The sequence below is a fragment of the Ambystoma mexicanum genome, chromosome 1q, assembly GCF_040938575.1.
Source record: "Ambystoma mexicanum isolate Mex_15411 chromosome 1q, UKY_AmexF1_1, whole genome shotgun sequence".
Classification (NCBI taxonomy): domain Eukaryota; kingdom Metazoa; phylum Chordata; class Amphibia; order Caudata; family Ambystomatidae; genus Ambystoma; species Ambystoma mexicanum.
Window position 1 is genome coordinate 104,475,509 of NC_090922.1, and position 17,507 is coordinate 104,493,015.

General features: G+C 46.4%; 1 long non-coding RNA gene across 1 annotated transcript; it reads right to left on the reverse strand.

Moving 5' to 3' along the window:
- Positions 1–7,850: 7,850 nt before the first annotated feature.
- LOC138525751 (uncharacterized) lies at positions 7,851–10,494 on the reverse strand. Its single transcript, XR_011283420.1, has 2 exons — positions 8,746–10,494; positions 7,851–8,638 (listed from the first exon to the last, which is right to left on the reverse strand). It is a non-coding gene; the product is annotated as an uncharacterized lncRNA (long non-coding RNA).
- Positions 10,495–17,507: the final 7,013 nt, after the last annotated feature.

The following is a 17,507-nucleotide window of genomic DNA, read 5'->3' on the forward strand; positions in this document are numbered from 1 at the left end:
CCCCCTTCTCACTCTCCTAAGCAGGGCTAGAAATAAGGACTCCGTTAGCAGGAGCTATAAGCAGTTCCTGGGTGTTTCAGGCCAAGCAGTAAGCAGGATCTACATCTGAAGAACTTGGAGCTATTCTATTGCTTGTTGCGAGTGCAATTCCCAGAGAAGACGTACACTACTAGGAGACATGTTATGATTTAAATATCTCCCAATTGTGTCTGAATGCTCATTTACACATTCTCGAGCAGGGTTAACTTCACAAAGGTTTATTTTTATTGCATCAAATTATGTGGGGAAGCAAAGGTAGTTCCTGGTAGCTATTGGTATGAAGATAAGCAGGAGCTAACCAGATCCCAGCATTTTCAAACCTTAAGCCTTGCCATGTGCGACAAAACATCTGCAGCGTTGAACTTTTCTCTGATCGTCTCTCATAATATGCCTGGCTTCAAGCCTGTGTTTGATTTTTGTTGCTGACCCCACAGCTCCTCCCATGGTCACTATGCTTCAGTATCCCTCACAGATCAGTTCTTTGTGCTCAACTATTCCCATTACGTTGGCCCTTTCTTATCCACACATAGGTATGCCCTTCCTTCACTGATACACTTATATCTTGGAGGTCTCTGCATTTAGATCTAATTGTTCTAACATTCTTGTAATTCTTCAAAAACTGGAAATGATTTGTTCCTACTCCTTGTCTTCACACCTGCCCCCCTCCCCACACAATCCGCACTGAAACGTGCAACCTTTTTCTTTCTTAGCACAATCTGTGCATCTTTTATTTTGTCTTTACACAACCCACCAGTTCCTTAACTTTCACTCTAAGACTTTTAAAATTTTTGTTATATATATATACACATGTACACAGAAGGAACAATGCTCCATCGATGACAAGAGAGTCCAATAAATCAGATTGACCGGAAATAACACTTTACAATGGGGTGAGTTGGAGGGCCATTCTGACAAGGCTGTGGAAGGGAGTAAATGGAACAGTCACCGGGGATAACACAAATTGGCATCCATAGATCAGTAAGGACGACCAACATTGGACATTTTAAAGCGCAGATGGGCGGTACTCCCAGCTGTGCTCAGGGCAGGACCATGGTGGGTTAAGGACCAGAATGAAGAACAGAAAAGGTTAGAGGCGAGGAAAAAATGTTAGCTAGCAGGCAGATGAGCGGTAGGTTAAGAGTAACTCAGACAAGGAGATAGGCATGCAAGTGGAGCGAAAGGGAAGCAAGAGGAAGACCAGGGAGGGCGAGGAGGAACAAGGGTAGTCAAGGAGGCAGAACAGATTACAAGACTTATGGACAGATAAAGTGCCGCTTTACTGTGGATAGATTTGTGAAACAGAAGAAATTTTAATCTGAACCAGTTTTGCAGCCATCCAACCTGGTGACAGTACAAGGAAGTAGGTGTGAAGCGAGCGAGTTCAGAGTCATGGTAGCCAAGTAAATGATCTTGTCTAGAACACAGAAAACAGTTTGGGGGACCTAAGAGGACGCTGGCACAGTAGTCCAGTTTAGAGAAGAGTGGTTAGGAAATGCTTGGTGGTGTTGAAAGGAAGTAGGTGCCTGAAAGTAAGGGTCATAGATGACGTCAAGGTTTCTAGCTAAGCAGGGAGGGTGGGTGTCAGGTGGAAACTATAGGCAGAAGACGAGATGAGAGCTTTTGGCAGGGAAGAATAGTACCTGTGTTTTCGTACAGTTTAACATCAGAGTGTGAGCAACCATCCAATATTTAATAGCCGATATACAACTTGAAATGTTCATCAAATTCAGAATTCGCAAGGTAGGGTTCAATCCAGGCACAGGCAAGAGTATTAGGGAGATCAGAGTGATCAAGTGTCAAAGTCAGCAGACAGGTCAAGAAGAATTAAGATGGGGGATAGGTTTGAGTGCTTAGCAGAGGCAAAGTTAAACATTCACGAGAGCAGTTTCTGTGGAATGAAAGGAGCAGAAACATGCTTGTAGGGGGGGTCTCGCAGGTTGTGGATGCCTAAGAAATTGGTAAAACAGTTGAACGACCCTGCCAAGCACTTTAGTGTTGTGCGCAAGGAGAGATACAGAGCGAAAGGTGGCTGGTAGGATCATGACAGCCCCTTGCTTTTTTAGGAGGGGTGACTGCAGCAGTTTCAAAAACAGGTAAAGCAAGCAATCGAAGGACAGGTTGAAGAATTCAGCGAAGAGAGGCGAATTTTAGGGGCAATGGGTGTGACTAGCCGAGGAGCAAGAGGGACTAGCCTTCAATAGAGCACTTCAGGAGTTTTAGGGACTACAGTGGGAAGATGACAGCAGAGTGTAAAATGTATGTGGGAGGAAAGTCAGGAGTCTCCAATTTTGGAAATTAGGTAGAATTCCCTTTTAGCTCCATCAAGAGTGGACTTTTGAGTGTTCAGGAAAGAGGTAGAGTTGCAGGTCCTCATACGAGTGGGTACGCCTCCACCATCGCAGAACCTGCTGCATGTCTGTGCAAATTGCATGCGAATGAGGTGACCCCCAGTTCAGGGTGCTAAGACTTAGGGGTGAAAGTAAACAGTTGGAAGTGAGAGAATGAGTCACACTAGGGATTGGAAGCTGTAGATGGCAGTGTTGGTGGAAGAGGTATCAGGTGTGAAGGGGCAGTGAGAACTGTAGGTCAGAAGGGGGGGCAGGTTTAAATGTCTTTTTAGTAATAGGTTAAGAGTAAGTGGTGAATAAAGGTGATGGTGGAAACATTTGAGTGATCAGATATGGATGGTGCAACAGTAGATACAACTGAGATTCCAAGTTACCCCCTGCAGCGATAGGTAACTAGGAAAAGATTGAAGTTCAGATTTTGAGAAGTGGTTGGAGAGGGAAGTCACTTTTTGGAGGAAGGAGGTTCATGGATGTGTCCAATAATCCTGGGACCAGGATCCAGTGAATGATCCAGTGGGACCAGGAGGGAAATATATGGAGATGGCGAATTCAAGAAGTAGGACGACATGGAATTGGAGGCATTGAGGTGGGCGGGAAGAGGTGTCGGACGTGTAGGACAGCCGGAGTGTCAGATGGAGAAATCCAGGTTTCAGCGATACAAGGTCATGGGGGAGGAGAGCTGGAGTCAAAGCAGTCAGTGATGTTGCATACAGACCGAGCATTCCAGAGTGCAATGTTCAGTTGATGAGTTTCAGAGGCATGGTGAATAGGTGTTTAAGTGTTTAAGAGTTGTAAGAAGTCTAAAGAGAAATGTAGTTCCTTTTCTCCCCCACTGAATGCCCCCATGTCACTGCAACTGGTCCCTCAGAAGTCTTACAGGGGTGAGGCACTTGCCCCCACCCACCCTAGGCTGAATTTGGTCCACCCAGTCCATCGCACTAGTTTCCCTTTCCTCTTGCCACGTGGCTCCCCTTAGTACTCGCTAAGCCCATTGGGCCCCCACCTCCTGCACTTCTCCCACCCACACCTTGCACTTTGTCAGAATGCCACATGAAAGTTACTGGTACCGTCACCCCCCCCCCCCCATTTTCTGTCTTGTGGCGGCTGGAAAAACGTGCGTATAGGTAGCATGCAAATGTTGGATACATTTTTTTTAAAAGTGCCAACCTCAGACGGCATGCTGGCACAGATCCTCAAAACTCCAATCTGCCTGGTACCCAGGCTCACATTTGATTGCGAAATTAGGCCCCAGTCCTAGGAATGCAATGTGCGGTCTTCCATGAACGTGAGGTTCCATTTCACACTATGGTCTACCTTCAACCCAGTTAGAAACATCAAGTGCACTAGCGAACAGTCACTTGATGCTACATGGCCGCACGTGGCAGATAAGAGTTCTATGCTGGGCAAAGTGGTTTTTAATTAATACCCATTTACCCCCCCCCTAACTGAGCTTCTGCATAAAGTAGGCAGATCTTTCCCAGTCCAAGATGGAAGAGAAGGCTGAATGGGTTGGGGACCATATCAGCAGGCAGCCTTAGCCCTTCCCAAAAGTTTTAAACTGGAGTTCCCTCACACATGCAGATTCACGAGAGCATGAAATCAGTCCCCAGTTAAGTGATTCCTGAGGGACAGGATCCGGTATAAGCACATGGTATTGTATTCCTTTTTTGGGCCATAACCCCATTGATTGTTTTTGAGGTCACTGTAGCTGTGCTTGCATCAACAGTAGAACAGACAACGATTCAGTGACTTCAATATTTGTTTCCTGCAGTACCCGAAATTCAGTGTACTAGGGTGCTTTTGAGCATGCAATACATGGAATAATTACAACAAACATAACTGACTATATCAGTTTGCACATTGCTTCCCACAGGTAGGGTAGTTGGTTTTAGCTCCTATCAATCAAATCCATAATTGAGTAGCATTAACCCTGGATAATGACACCTACACATTCTTACTTAACTGGTGGAGCCAATGGAAAGGTCCAACTACATTGTAGGAGACCACAGTAGCAATTGCGTAAGCCGTGGGCCAGAATGTGCATACTAAACTGATTTTTTAGACGAAAACACCAACGCGCAACTTTTAGAATGCTGCACGATACATGGCTTAGTGGAAACCCACCTGGTGATCCAGACATCAATAACCTACACTTGGCAACATGGCAGAGTTAACATGCACTCATGCAAACAAACTGAAGGAACCCAAAGCTCCAGCAGAGGGACTTTCTTTAATCATTGGCAACCCGATTATAGAATTGTATGCGCGGGCCTGGTGGCAGGTTAATGGAAGCCATTTCTATTTTGACACCCAAAAGCGTGGGATCCACTCCAAGAACAAACATGGCTCAAATAACCAATTCCATGGGATCACTGGACGAACAAGAGGTATAGTCAGGCAGTGACCACTCGAAAGGGGGAGGGCAAGTGCGGGGCAGACTGGACAGAAAGGCCTGGAACCAGAAGTACAAGAGTCCAGGCGATCAACCACAGCAACTTTGGGTTTTAGCACAGATCGGAGCTAGGGGAGAAGAGGAGTCTTGATATGCTTGCAGAACGAGGATATCCGGCTCACGACAGTGGGGCGGGTGGTCCAGAGGAAGCCAGCCAAGGAAAAGCTCTCAGCCAGAGGATCGGAGGAATCTGAAAGGATTGTATGTGGTGAGCGATCTGAAAGGATTGTATGTGGTGAGCAAGTTGCAGATATAGCATGGTCCCCAGCCACAGACAGCCTTCTGGGTGATCTTCTGGGTGATGCATAGCAATTTAAATTTGATCCTTGCAGCAACCATAATTTAGGGCTGGAGACACGGTGCATGTGTTAAACTTGATCTACTCACATGGCCTCAACTCAAACTAATCCAATGCTGATAACTCAGTTCCCTACCTATATTAAAAGTGTACCAATAATGAAACTGGCAAAGTTAATTTTGGCAGCAATTCAGCCGAATGTGTCCACATCATCTATTGTATAAAAATAGTTTCTGCTTTTTAAATATGGAGTGAATTTTATTAAGTATGAAAGGTTGCAGTCTGCCCTCCAGTACGAAAAACTAATTAGCATGGACATGTAGAAGTATCTTGGCAATGGTATTTACAGTATATGTAAATACCATAGGAATGACTAGCTCGACCAGTATCACACTACATAACCGAGAATAGATATTACCTAGTCCCACATCTGAAGATAAGGTTCAGACGCACCTACCAATCGAAACAATACTCACTATGATACAGCTGGATCAGCGCAGCACCAACAAAGCGATTCGGCTCGCGAGCAACCAGCAACCTAACCCACATATAGACAACGGAACCATAAGCACCTGAATCATGATACAGACCCCAATAATCCAACCCTCTGCATACTTAACCCACAAACATCTCTCCCAGCAATCGGCACGCACTTTACCATACTGCATCAACACAATCACCCACAGCCTCGTCCGATACTAGCACCAAAGCCCAGCACTGTATACCGAGCTGAAGCTGCCAACAGCACATCACTTCTCCCACTCTCCTCCTCCCCACTAACCCTATCCGTCCTCCCTGTTTACAGATCCGCCAGAGCACCTGGGAACCCATTCCGCTGGTGCGCTATATAAGTCCCTTTAACAGAACATGACATTCATCCAAGATACAGACGGAGCGAAACCCAGGATTTCCTCAACAGCAAGAAACCATTATTGGGGCTAGAAAGGCTAAACTTACCAGCAAAATACGGGACTTGATTGTGCCATGTATGATGCATCGAGTGTGAGCATCACGACACCAACTCGAGAAAGGGATTTAAACTGACGTGACAAGATAACGCCTTTCAAAAAGTATTAATTGTGCATCGTCACACCCACAAAAGTAGGTTTTAAAGAGGGTGGATCAGGCACCCATGCTATCAACAATTTGTAAAGGACACCAGACTCATTTGCCCCTCAAGATCACAGAAACACAACTGTCAATGGCCTGGCACCTAAGATTTGTAAAAGTTGATCCAACTGGAAGTCGATGGGCATGAGATAGTAGGGGAGCATAAAATGTACGAGTCCATGGCAGTTAACGAAATGTAGAGGGGACTAGATGCATCAAAAACCGAAGTCAATTGACAACTCCCTGCAAATGCGGCAAAAACAATTTTTAAAATGTCCTCCAACATTTGGCATATTCAAGACCAAAAGACAGTTGTACTAACACCCAAAAGTTTAACTACTTTAACACTAGGATTAAAAAAATAAGAGCTGCAACAAAATGGCAAATAAAAGGCTCTTGTCAAGAGCCAGGGTCAATGCTTCCTCACTTGCATGTGTATAAACTGGGAAGAGCCCCATGTGAAACCCTCGCTAAACCACAATCCAGACTTCATGTAACGCGGACAGGTTGAGAGCCAACTGTCACTGCTTCACTTCACTAATCTTTGAAAGCTTAATTTCGTTATCTGAAAGCAAACGCCACCAGTGAACCACAAAGAAATCGATGTGAAAGCCCGCCAAATGTCGCTAACAATTTTAACATTCATTTTAAAATTACCACCCACTAGCCCCCCTCATTATTGTAGATATATGCCTGTGAAAATTACCACCCACTAGCCCCCCTCATTATTGTAGATATATGCCTGTGTTCTTTGTTGCTAGGCACAACCCGATGCAACTGTATGACGGGTTAATTCATGAATGGGCCGCAATACTTAAACCCATGACATTTTTCAAAGTTCGGATTTTAAAGTGCAGTTTCAATTTAGTTGACGGGCATGTGGTTAAAAGCACCCACCACGGTGATAGTGATACAGCCCTGTAGTATTTTACTAATGTAAATGTTTTACCTTTGCAGTCCACGGCATAGTATCGCAAACGGAGTCCACTCCGTGGCCTATTTAAAAAGTAGTTAGTGGTGACAACTTGGCCTTAAATGACTTGGAAGCAGGACGAGACGTTGGTGTTTTAGCTGATTGGGTATTGCACCAACTGCTGAAATCAAAAAGAATGTATTATGCACTGGTAAGGTACAATCCGATAGTTTTCCATTTGAAGGGCTACTGAACGTTTCTGGGCAGGTTTACCTTTTCGCGTGGTACCCACGAGGTTTGTGACGTTGCAACGAACCATCCCAAACTACCTTCTATCAGGTTGCATGCACCCGGCTTCATAGCCAAGTAGGATGGACTGCAAACGAATATCGAATGTCAGCGGGCTGAATAAAAGACTGCTTCTACAGCGTTTTACCTCATTTGATTCATCCATAGGAAGAGTTGAAGCCATGACCCCAGTTCCCTGACCACTTAGATCAAACCATTAGAATCCCCACAACTGTCCATATTAAACACGTCAGCAAAGTTGGGTATTTCACCAGCTGTTGGAACCAAAAAAGAAGAGCTGTTTGTTAAAGTAGAACGTGGCTGGGACAGTTTAATTAAGCAGCAACAGACATATCACACCCACTCACCCCCGCCAAAAACAACACCATTAAAAGAAATTAGTTCAGTTTTATTTTCAGTTTATTAGAAAAGTAGCGATTTTAAGTGCAACACATCAAATGTACAACACAAACCATACATGAAAAATGCTTACTTGCAACATTTGCTAACGGTCAGCAGCAGATGGAAACCTTTTTCAACTCGCCCATCTCAAGAGTAGTTTCTAATAAACTTAGTATATTACCTGAAAGTGGTAAAAACACACCAAACGATGAAAATGTAGCACCGCTGTAACCAATACCCAATTTGCAACCAGGCTAGTTTATAGAACGTTGCACGTACCGCACAGGTAAAAAAACTTGCAAATTAATGTTTTCACAGCACCAAAATCTATGGCAAGGGACACGTTGAAAACAAGTTAAGCCAAATATACTCTTGATGCTTAACGGTTAATCACACTTCCGGGGCCATGAACCCTGCAAAAGGAGTGAGCATTTTGGGGCGGATTAACTTTTTTCTATTGCCATACAATGTACAGGAAATGCGAGTGAGGAGCAAGGGTTTTTAAAGTACCATAATAAGCAAGCACATTTACTGCCATTACAAACCAGTGCAGCGAGATGGGCATGGAAATGGTATGTCTAAAATGCAAAACATGAGCACGGAAGCCTTAGGGTCAAAGCGTCATACTCGATTCTATTTGAGTAACTGCAGTTCCTATGCAAGATGCTATAGCAGTAACCCCCACCCGACCCCATCAACGGATAATCTCAACCTTTGCATAGTGTGTTCCAAATATTGGCCTTGATGGTCCATGAGCAGCATAGCCACCTTCAGGTCGGGGCCCAGTCCTAAAAGAGAGCATAGGTTTAAATATTGTACTACCAACGTGCACTCGACACGAGAACTCCCCACCAACCAAGGGCTGTCTTGGAAACATAACTGCAGAATGATTTACCAAGGCAGTCCACCACGGGCAAACTGCGAAATCAGGAGCGCCGTTAAGCACCAGTTTAGTTCAGCGTGTCAACACTTCTCAGAAACTTTGTGGCGATGCGCCCATTGCGACAAAAGTCCACGGTGTTCTCATTAATGGTATGCGGCTTTGGGTGGTCGTTTTCAGTTTGTAAAAAGCTTGATTGTCCACGGAGCTTTCCATCTGTGCACAAAGTTCCGATGAGAACGCGCCATCCAGGGCAGGTGGGTGTCGGGTTTCTGGCTCCCATATAAGATTGTAGTAAGAACTCAACCTGCGCTGCCTTACCTAACAGCCCCACAAATCGTTGGCGGCCACTAAATCCAAAAACTAAGGCGTTGATCTAAAACAGTGGATTAAAAACTCGCTAGACAACCTCCCCAGACGGAACGTGTGCAACCAAGCGTGTCAACCGAATCCAAAACCACCTCACCATCAGGCGGTTATCCAACCGAAACACACAAGTATCTGTCCCGCAGTATCTCAAAGTCGTAGCCAAGGAAACCTCCACTCCCCCTGCAATGAAATACTTTCCCGCAGGTTACTAAAATGGCGGCCGCAAAAAGTAGTGCTACACCCCCACCTTACGTCACCCAAGTACATCTTAGGAAGATGTTAGTCGACCGTGTGGCACCGCACATTTTAAAAACAGCGCCTCCCAGACGAAACAATGCGCCATCTTATAGACGGTTCCTGCAAGACCCCACCACAAAACAAATTTCAGAACCGACCGGCCGCCATCTTATATCACCAACGGACGTCCGCCATGTTATGAACATTCCACGCCCATCGTAAGATTCCGTTAAGCCTCGCCATCCAAATTAACATTACGTCGTTAAATGTGACCTGAAAACAACCGAACGGCCGCCTTCGGAAACTTACATCGCCGCCTCACGCCAGTAACGTCATTACTTCCGCCATTTTAGGGCGCTGCATCAATAAAGTGGATACAAACAGCCACCTTACTTTCTCGGTAAAATAACACCCTGCCCTCGCCTTCCCTGGACACAATCCACCCAACCTAAGTTGTAGATAAATTAACGGTCGCCTTCTACACCGCAGTCACTTATCAGTAACGCCCAACCGCCATTTTAGGATACAGCCTACGCACGGACGCCATTTTATGATCATCATTAGATGCCATATTCTTGACTGCCATGTATAAGTACCACCCGACTGCCATCTTAAGTCAAAACCTACGTGCGGCCGCCATTTTGTAGCCACAGATAACGCCCATATTAGAATTTCGCTAAAAAAAAAGAACACGGTCATACCATGAAGTAGGCCACCTCACAAATAACGCTACCCAATCTCATAAAAGCCATTTAACATTCCACTGCCAGATACTCTAAAACATTAACACCCCGACTCAATTGTATGCTATAGCGAATTTATGGCCGTCTTCCATTGAACACCAGTGCGCCACATCATGGCGACGTGCGCCACCTCTGCCCCAAAAACAGTGGTGCTCTAGGAAACGAGTTCATCCAAGTTACATCGTGAAAACAACCAGTCCCCGTTAGCACTATCACCAGTATGACAAAAACAGACACTTAACTGTGGTTCAATAGAAATCACCGACACAATGCTATAAGGACCTTTATTCAAAACGAACAGTCCCGACGATTTCAAGCGAAACGTATCTCGATAGGACGCCCACACTTCAACACGTACCTAAATCACAAGACCACTCCATGACACCATCATCTTCATATAGAGCGACCTGGGAAATCACTCGCGTTGTGATAGTCAGTGTCCTTTATAGGTTTGAAAGTATCCATCCGCGAACGACACATAAAATATAGTCCCGAAGGTGATAGGATAAACGGTACCTTACTCACCACTCCTATTGGTTATAGGGTGATCGGCCGGGGGCCGCCTCTTTGACTAGCCAATGATATCACCGTGACGTGCCTATTATTGCGCGTATTAGTCTTTTTGTTGACGCACGGCACGGGTACGCGAGTCAGGACGTGACTAGTTTTTTTTTGCAGTCTGCGTGTGTCGGTGTTGTGTTTGGTCGGCTTTGTGTAATGTGTTGCCCTCTTCTTTGAGACTATTTATTTTGTCAGACCCCTGTCACCCCTCTGATCGTATTTGTGTGAGGACGCTTTGTTTCTTTTGTGAGATGAGAACTGCGCGTCATACTCCCCGTCACTCTTTTTCTTGGCGCCTCTTTGTTGGTTCTCTCTCGGCGGCTGCCCCTGCAATCCGCGAATGGGGTGTTCAGTGGCATACAGCGTGGCCTCTGCCATGCCGCTGTTCTGTATTATTTGGTATCTCATACCGATCCCGTATCCCCTGTCTTCGGCTGTCTTCCTAGATCGCAGACCTAAATAGGCGAGTTCCGAGCCTCGGTATGGGGTACCACATGTTGCACAACACCGGCATAACGCCCGAGTTCCATATTGTCCAGTCGGGGGACTATTCAGCATCGCAAGAGAGGCTGGGGGGACAACCACGGTGAAACTCCTGCTACTTTCCCCTCAAATGCAGTGCACGCAATTCCAGGTTGTCTCATTCGCGCCCACAAACCGCCCACCCGAATCTATTGTTTTGTTAACATTACTAGTGGTATCTCGCATTTTAACACAACCAAAAAAAAAAACGGCAGAATCATTACAAATGCAGGGAACTCATCTGTCCAGGCGCTCTGGGGCAAAATACATGCACATCAACTTATTTGCATGTGGATTGCACCAACAGACATTACTTCACAGAAAGCACATCATCAGTCTTTGATACTTGGAGGCAGAATGCAAATGACTTTAGAATAAGTTTTCATAAGTAAGCCAAGTGGCAAATTATTTTGTGGTGCAAAATACCTAAATTGCACTATTATACATGGAGCAAGTCGGGCTTTAAAAAAAAAAAAAATAACAGCATCATATTTTAACACACAAGCTTTTAAGTGAATCACTTGCAGAGATGCAGATAAGAGTCTGATTTCATGAGCTGCCCAGGATCACACACTTTGCTTAATAGTGAAACCGGGATGTGGATAATTTAAGCAACTGAGCACATCTTCACAGTTTTAGTTTATTTAGATAATGTTTCAATTTGCATTTTATGTGCTTAAATAATACTTTATTTATATCAATGCTTTGTAAGCAAAGCACATTATATAACGCACTTCCCTTTCATTATTAACTATACATCATTATAGAAATATGTTGAGCAATGAGAGGATACATTTGGTTTTATTCTCCCCATCCTGCATGCAAAGTCACAATGGCATCATGCAGATTAATGTGAGCCTAACAAATCCCCCTTGGGTAAAGCCATAGTCATTATTTCATAAAGCCTGCAGCATTATGCAACCTTCTCACACCTGATCACTCCCTGCCATGCACATTTCTAAAGGGACAAAAGTCCCTGCTAATAGTACCCCCTTCCTCTCAGTAGTGCCTATGGCTCACATTGAAATACTCTGTTGACACAGAGGAACTTAGTATCCCCTCTGCTGCTGCCCTGAGCTCCTTGGAACATTGTCCGGCCAGAGGTTTCGGAAAGGGTAAGGTCTCCTGCTGCCAGGACAATTACTGTGCTGAGCAGGAATTACTGAGCACACATTGTCCTGCCAGCGGGACACCTTTCTCGTTGGGCACCCTCATTGAGGTGCCGAACGAGAAGGGTGGCCCACTGACGAAAGTCCCGGTCAGGCTCTAAAAAGAGCCCGTGGGGTGGGAGCATGGCCCCCAACCCCAGGCTCGGTACGCCACTGTTACTTGATCAGTCAGCTGAACTGCATTGAGTTAACTGAAACTTGGTTGGTTATATGGTTATTTGTGGCTTAAAAAATCACAGCTGCCAACACTTGGTGGGTTATTTGGTTGTTGGTAGCTGAATAAATCACAGCTGCCAACAGTGATGGAAATGGGTACACAAACTACGCTTGGAAATTGAAAGAATACTCCGGAATACTACCTCCTTAGGGAAATTGACCCGATAGATGGGTTCACTGTAGAAGGTGTTGTGTAGCGGTGCAGTCATCATGGCAGGCACATAAAACACATACAAATAATTTCATTTTACAGGGTTGACATGAAACACGGATAAATCACACAATAAACAAGACTGACAATATATATATTACACATCTCATAGCATAGCAGGAGTATTTGTGTTGTTTCCCTTTTAAGAACATGTATTGCCCCTCTAAGGATGTCAAGAGAGGATTAGAGTCAAAGTCTACCCTTGTTCTAGGCCTTTTGACTCTAATACTCTCAGACATTCCTCTCTACACCATCTAGAGTCAGGCCCCCTCACAAAAAAGAGGGTCTTGTCCCATTTTTCTCACACCCTCTAAGGATGTCATGACAGCCTCATACCTGACTGGAAGAAGGAGCCTCCGCACGCACGTTCAATACCACGGTGGTAGACTAAATGTAATGGCACTCTGTCTCTGTGTCATTGTGTAGGGCCTGCAGGCCTACCCCTTGTGTTCACAGGCCTGTGGCCCTGCTAGTCTGGGTGTGGTCTGGGTGCCCCAGACCAGCATGTGTAACAGGGTGCCTCCAGGCCACTGGCCCTCTGTGTGATTGCAGAGCAGCTGCTTGTCCGGGAGACCACGGCAGCTGCGGTCTTGTTGTGTGACCACGACAATCAGGGTGATCCCAGCCACATTAATTGTGTTGGTGCCCCGAGCACCCGTTGGGCTGGCCCAGAGTCACAGTGCACAGAAATTATGTACTCCCCTCCCCAATTCAAGGGATAGTTCAAGCAGAGCGTTGTTAAATATTACCCCTCAAAAACAAGGGGATACCAAATATTACAACCCTATATTAGCCATTGTATCCCCTTCAAAAAAAGGATGGGATGGCTTCCAGAATCTGTCACAGTGAAGGATTATGATGTACTCCACTCCCCAATGCAATGAATAGTTCAAGCAGAGCGTTGTTAAATGTTACCCCTCAAAATCAAGGGGATACCAAATATTACAACACTATTAGCTGTAATATTTGGTATCCCCTTCCAAAAAAGGAGATGGCTTCCAGAAGCTGTCACAGTGAAGGCTTATGATGTGATCCCCTCCCCAATGCAAGGGATAGTTCAAGCAGTGCGTTGTTAAATGTTACCCCTCAAAATCAAGGGGATATCAAATATTACAACCCTATATTAGCCATTCTATTTGGTATCCCTGTCAAAAAAAGGATGAGATGGCTTCCAGAAGCTGTCACAGTGTAGGTTTATGATGTACTCCCCTCCCCAATGCAAGGGATAGTTCAAACAGTGCTTTCTTAAATGTTACCCCTCAAAATCAAGGTGATACTAAATATTACAACCCTATATTAGCCATTATATTTGGTATCCCCTTAAAAAAAAAGGATGAGATTGCTTCCAGAAGTAATTGCCTCCATTTGCCAGTGCTTCCATCTCCTTTTGTGGGAGCTCAGGTGGTGCTCTCTCTGGTCGTGGGCGACTCCTGTCGATATCCTGCCTCCGATTCGGCCTCCAGTCACCCTCTAGGTTCCTTTCCGCCCAGCTCCATGCTTCTCTGGGATCCGTGAAATGCACTGTCATACCGTTGTGGTATATTTTCAGTTGTGCTGGGAACAGAAGTCTGTATTTTATGTGTAGAGCTTGAAGGCGTTTCTTTAGTGGGTCGAAGGACTGCCTCGCTTTCTGAACCTCCCTGGTGAAGTCTGGGAAAAAGGCGATTCTGGAGCCATTAAATGTTATGGACCCCTTAGTTCTGGCTATCTGCAGTATGGCGTCCCAATCCCTATAGTTCAGGAGATTTATTACCGTGCGCAGGGGAGCTCTGGGTATTTGTCTGCCCATTGGTAAGCGCTGAGCACGTTCAACTGAGAAGAATTTTGATAGGGTCTTGGGAGCGAATAGATCTGCAAGCCATTGCTCTAGGAATAGCTCCATGCTCGGGCCTTCTGACTTTCCGGGCAATTCAAGGATCCAGATGTTGTTCCGTCTTGCTCTGCCCTCATCCTCTTCCACTTGTTCTTCCAGTGCCTTGAGGCGTGCCAACGCTCCGGTCATTTGGTGATTTACAGTCCTCAGACTGTTCTCTGTTTCCGACATGCGGCCCTCTGCTTCCCCGGTACGAGCCGTGAATTTTTGCAGGTCATGGTGCAATAGCAACACCTCAGTACTTATGCCATCCATCTTTTTTCCATGGAGGTCCTTGAGTTGGCGATAGCATTCATGATGTCTTTAAGGGATATATTGTTATCCTTCGGTCCCAGTGCATCGCCAGAGTTGCCCTGCTCCTGCGGGGGAACTTGGGTAGCGATTGTGTACTGCTCCATTTTGCTCTGCGTTGTCGCGTTCTTTGCCCTGTCTTTCCCCATGGTGGTCAAGCCAGTGTTGATTTGCAGTTGCTCCCTTCCCTCTCAGCCGATGTTTGTGCAGCTGTTTAGGTCAGTGGGGTGCTTGCTTCAGGCGCAACGATTCGGCAAGGCACCATCCAGTTGTTGCTGTTGGTTCAGGATCTTGTGGATACTGGTCAAGTGGTTCACCAGAGACACTTGTTCCGCCTTCGCAGGTGCACTGTCCAGCATTTATTACCAAATGGTGCTGTATGTGACCGGCTGCGGTAATCCGAAGAGGGCAGAGCCACAAGCCTTGGCTTCTATCTCGCTAGGGAGGTGCCATTGTAATCTCTAACACCTCTCCCCCCCTTTTAGTTTCTCTTACAGTTTATATGCATTGTCCACTTTGTGGTTTCTTCCCAGAAGTCTGCTGCGTTATCACCTATGCCCTCTCCCTCCTTTGTTTTGTTGGCCTGAGGATTGGCTCGGTCGGCACCCAATCTTTCGGGAAGGAGGTGTTTCTATTAGTCTCAGTTAAAACGTGTGCTTAGACTCGTACAGTGTAGGATTAGGGGCCCTGTTGCTGCTTCACTCCACGGACAAGCAGGCCAGTACTCCAGTTGCCTCCTTTCCTGGGAGACGTGCTCGTTTCAGTTGTCCTCAGTAATAGTCTTTGATCGGGGCCGGTGATATCAGAATGTTGTTTTGCTCTCTCAAATCCCTGCAGCCGCTGAAGTGCGTGCTGCCACTCAGGTCGGCGCACCGGTTGTGTACAAGCTCACCTCCCAGCAGGTGGTCACTTTTGATAACGGTCTGAGCTCACAAGCGATTTTAAGTGTGTAAACCACATTTATTGCTGTGTGTTATGGCGGCTAGGTGATGTATTCACAGGATATTAGTCTTATTGGGTTCACCTTGGACGCTCAGCCCCATCACTACTTTATTGGGAGCTCGGAGCGTTGTAGATTCAGTGCGCAGTTCTCATTCACCTTATAACAGCCATGTCCTCAGCGTAAGCAGCTTACCTTCCATTCTCAGTTGCTTTGTGGAACGTGTGGTGCAATCCACGTGTCGCGTTCCACTTTCAGGGTCCCACTGTGAGCATTTGGGGTCCAGGGATAATTTTGCTGCGTATCGTTGTTGTTAGGCAGTTTAGCTTCTTCGCACCGTCTCTGGGTAGGAGATGTGTTTGATTTGGTTGCCCCCGCTCACTCCTTGTCGCAGGCGCTGCTCGCTTCACTGTCGGCCTGGCTCTCCTGCAACCGGAGCACCTTCAGGCAGCCTTCCTTGGTTCACCTGCTAGCTCGGGTCGCGTCGTTCCCAGGGGCTCACAGCAGCTTCTCGCAGCCTAAGATGGGACCGCTCCATCGACCGCTGGTGCAGCAGGTAGGAGCCGAGCCTCGCTGCCACTTGCAGATCCCATCAGTGGGAGGACCCATAGCGTGGCTCACCTTGTCGTTGCAGTGATCAGGGTCGTAACGTCAGCTGGTCCTCTCTGTCGTCCTCAAGCAGGGTTGCTCCACCTCGTATCGGAGCAGGGCATGCCAGTGCCCGCCTGCTTTCATGGGCGCGCTCGCGCCTACTCGCAGTGTTGTTTGGGGTCGGGATCAGTGTTTAGTCTTCCTGATTTCGGCCTCAGCGATGTGATGGTAGTTGCTGTCGCGGGGCGCTTGGTTCAGTGGAGACTTTAACGTAATGCGCACCTTCCTCTTAGCTCGCAGTCCCGGCGGCCATCTTGTCTGGCATACGCGGTCAGCCGCTTCTGGATCCCACAGCGCGTATCTCCGGAACCACACGTCGGTTCAGTTCCATAGTGCAGCGACCCGTTGCAGAAGGGTTCTGTCGCTTTTGGAAGCTATTTTCGTGAGTTTAACAACATGAATTATCAGGATAAAGGCAGGATATAGCTGGCAGACCGGGAGCAGCGAGGAATCACGTCCTCATTGCCCGCTTGCTGGCCACACCCCCCTCCAACCTTGGTGATTATTGAAGGTAACGTTACCCGGTATATCGGGTGCTTTGCGTCTGTTTACCGTGCGCAGCCCCTGAGCCATAAACACATTTGGAGACCCTTTGCACACACCCGTCCATATTTCATTGTGGGCAAGGGGATGTTCAGTGACCAGTCCTCCAGTGGATCTAACAGATCCTTTGGCAGACCTACACCCATTTTGAGGTTAAAATCTCCTCCCCATATGCATTGCTCACTACGATTCCTCCTGTTTAGAAATAACTTATCAATAAACGCCTTGACTTTGGCTAACCTATCTGCCTCAGACTTATGGGGGCTGTTATAGGGGTTCAAAATGATTAACGGGTCCCCCCTAGAGGGTAAAATACGGAGCACCTGTAGGTAGTCCATGTTAGTCTCCACTACCATAAACCTACAGGTTAGGGAGGCTTTAATCAAAATGGCCAGACCCCCATAACATCTTACTCTAGCATTTTTTTCGCTGAGATCCCCTACGATGTGTA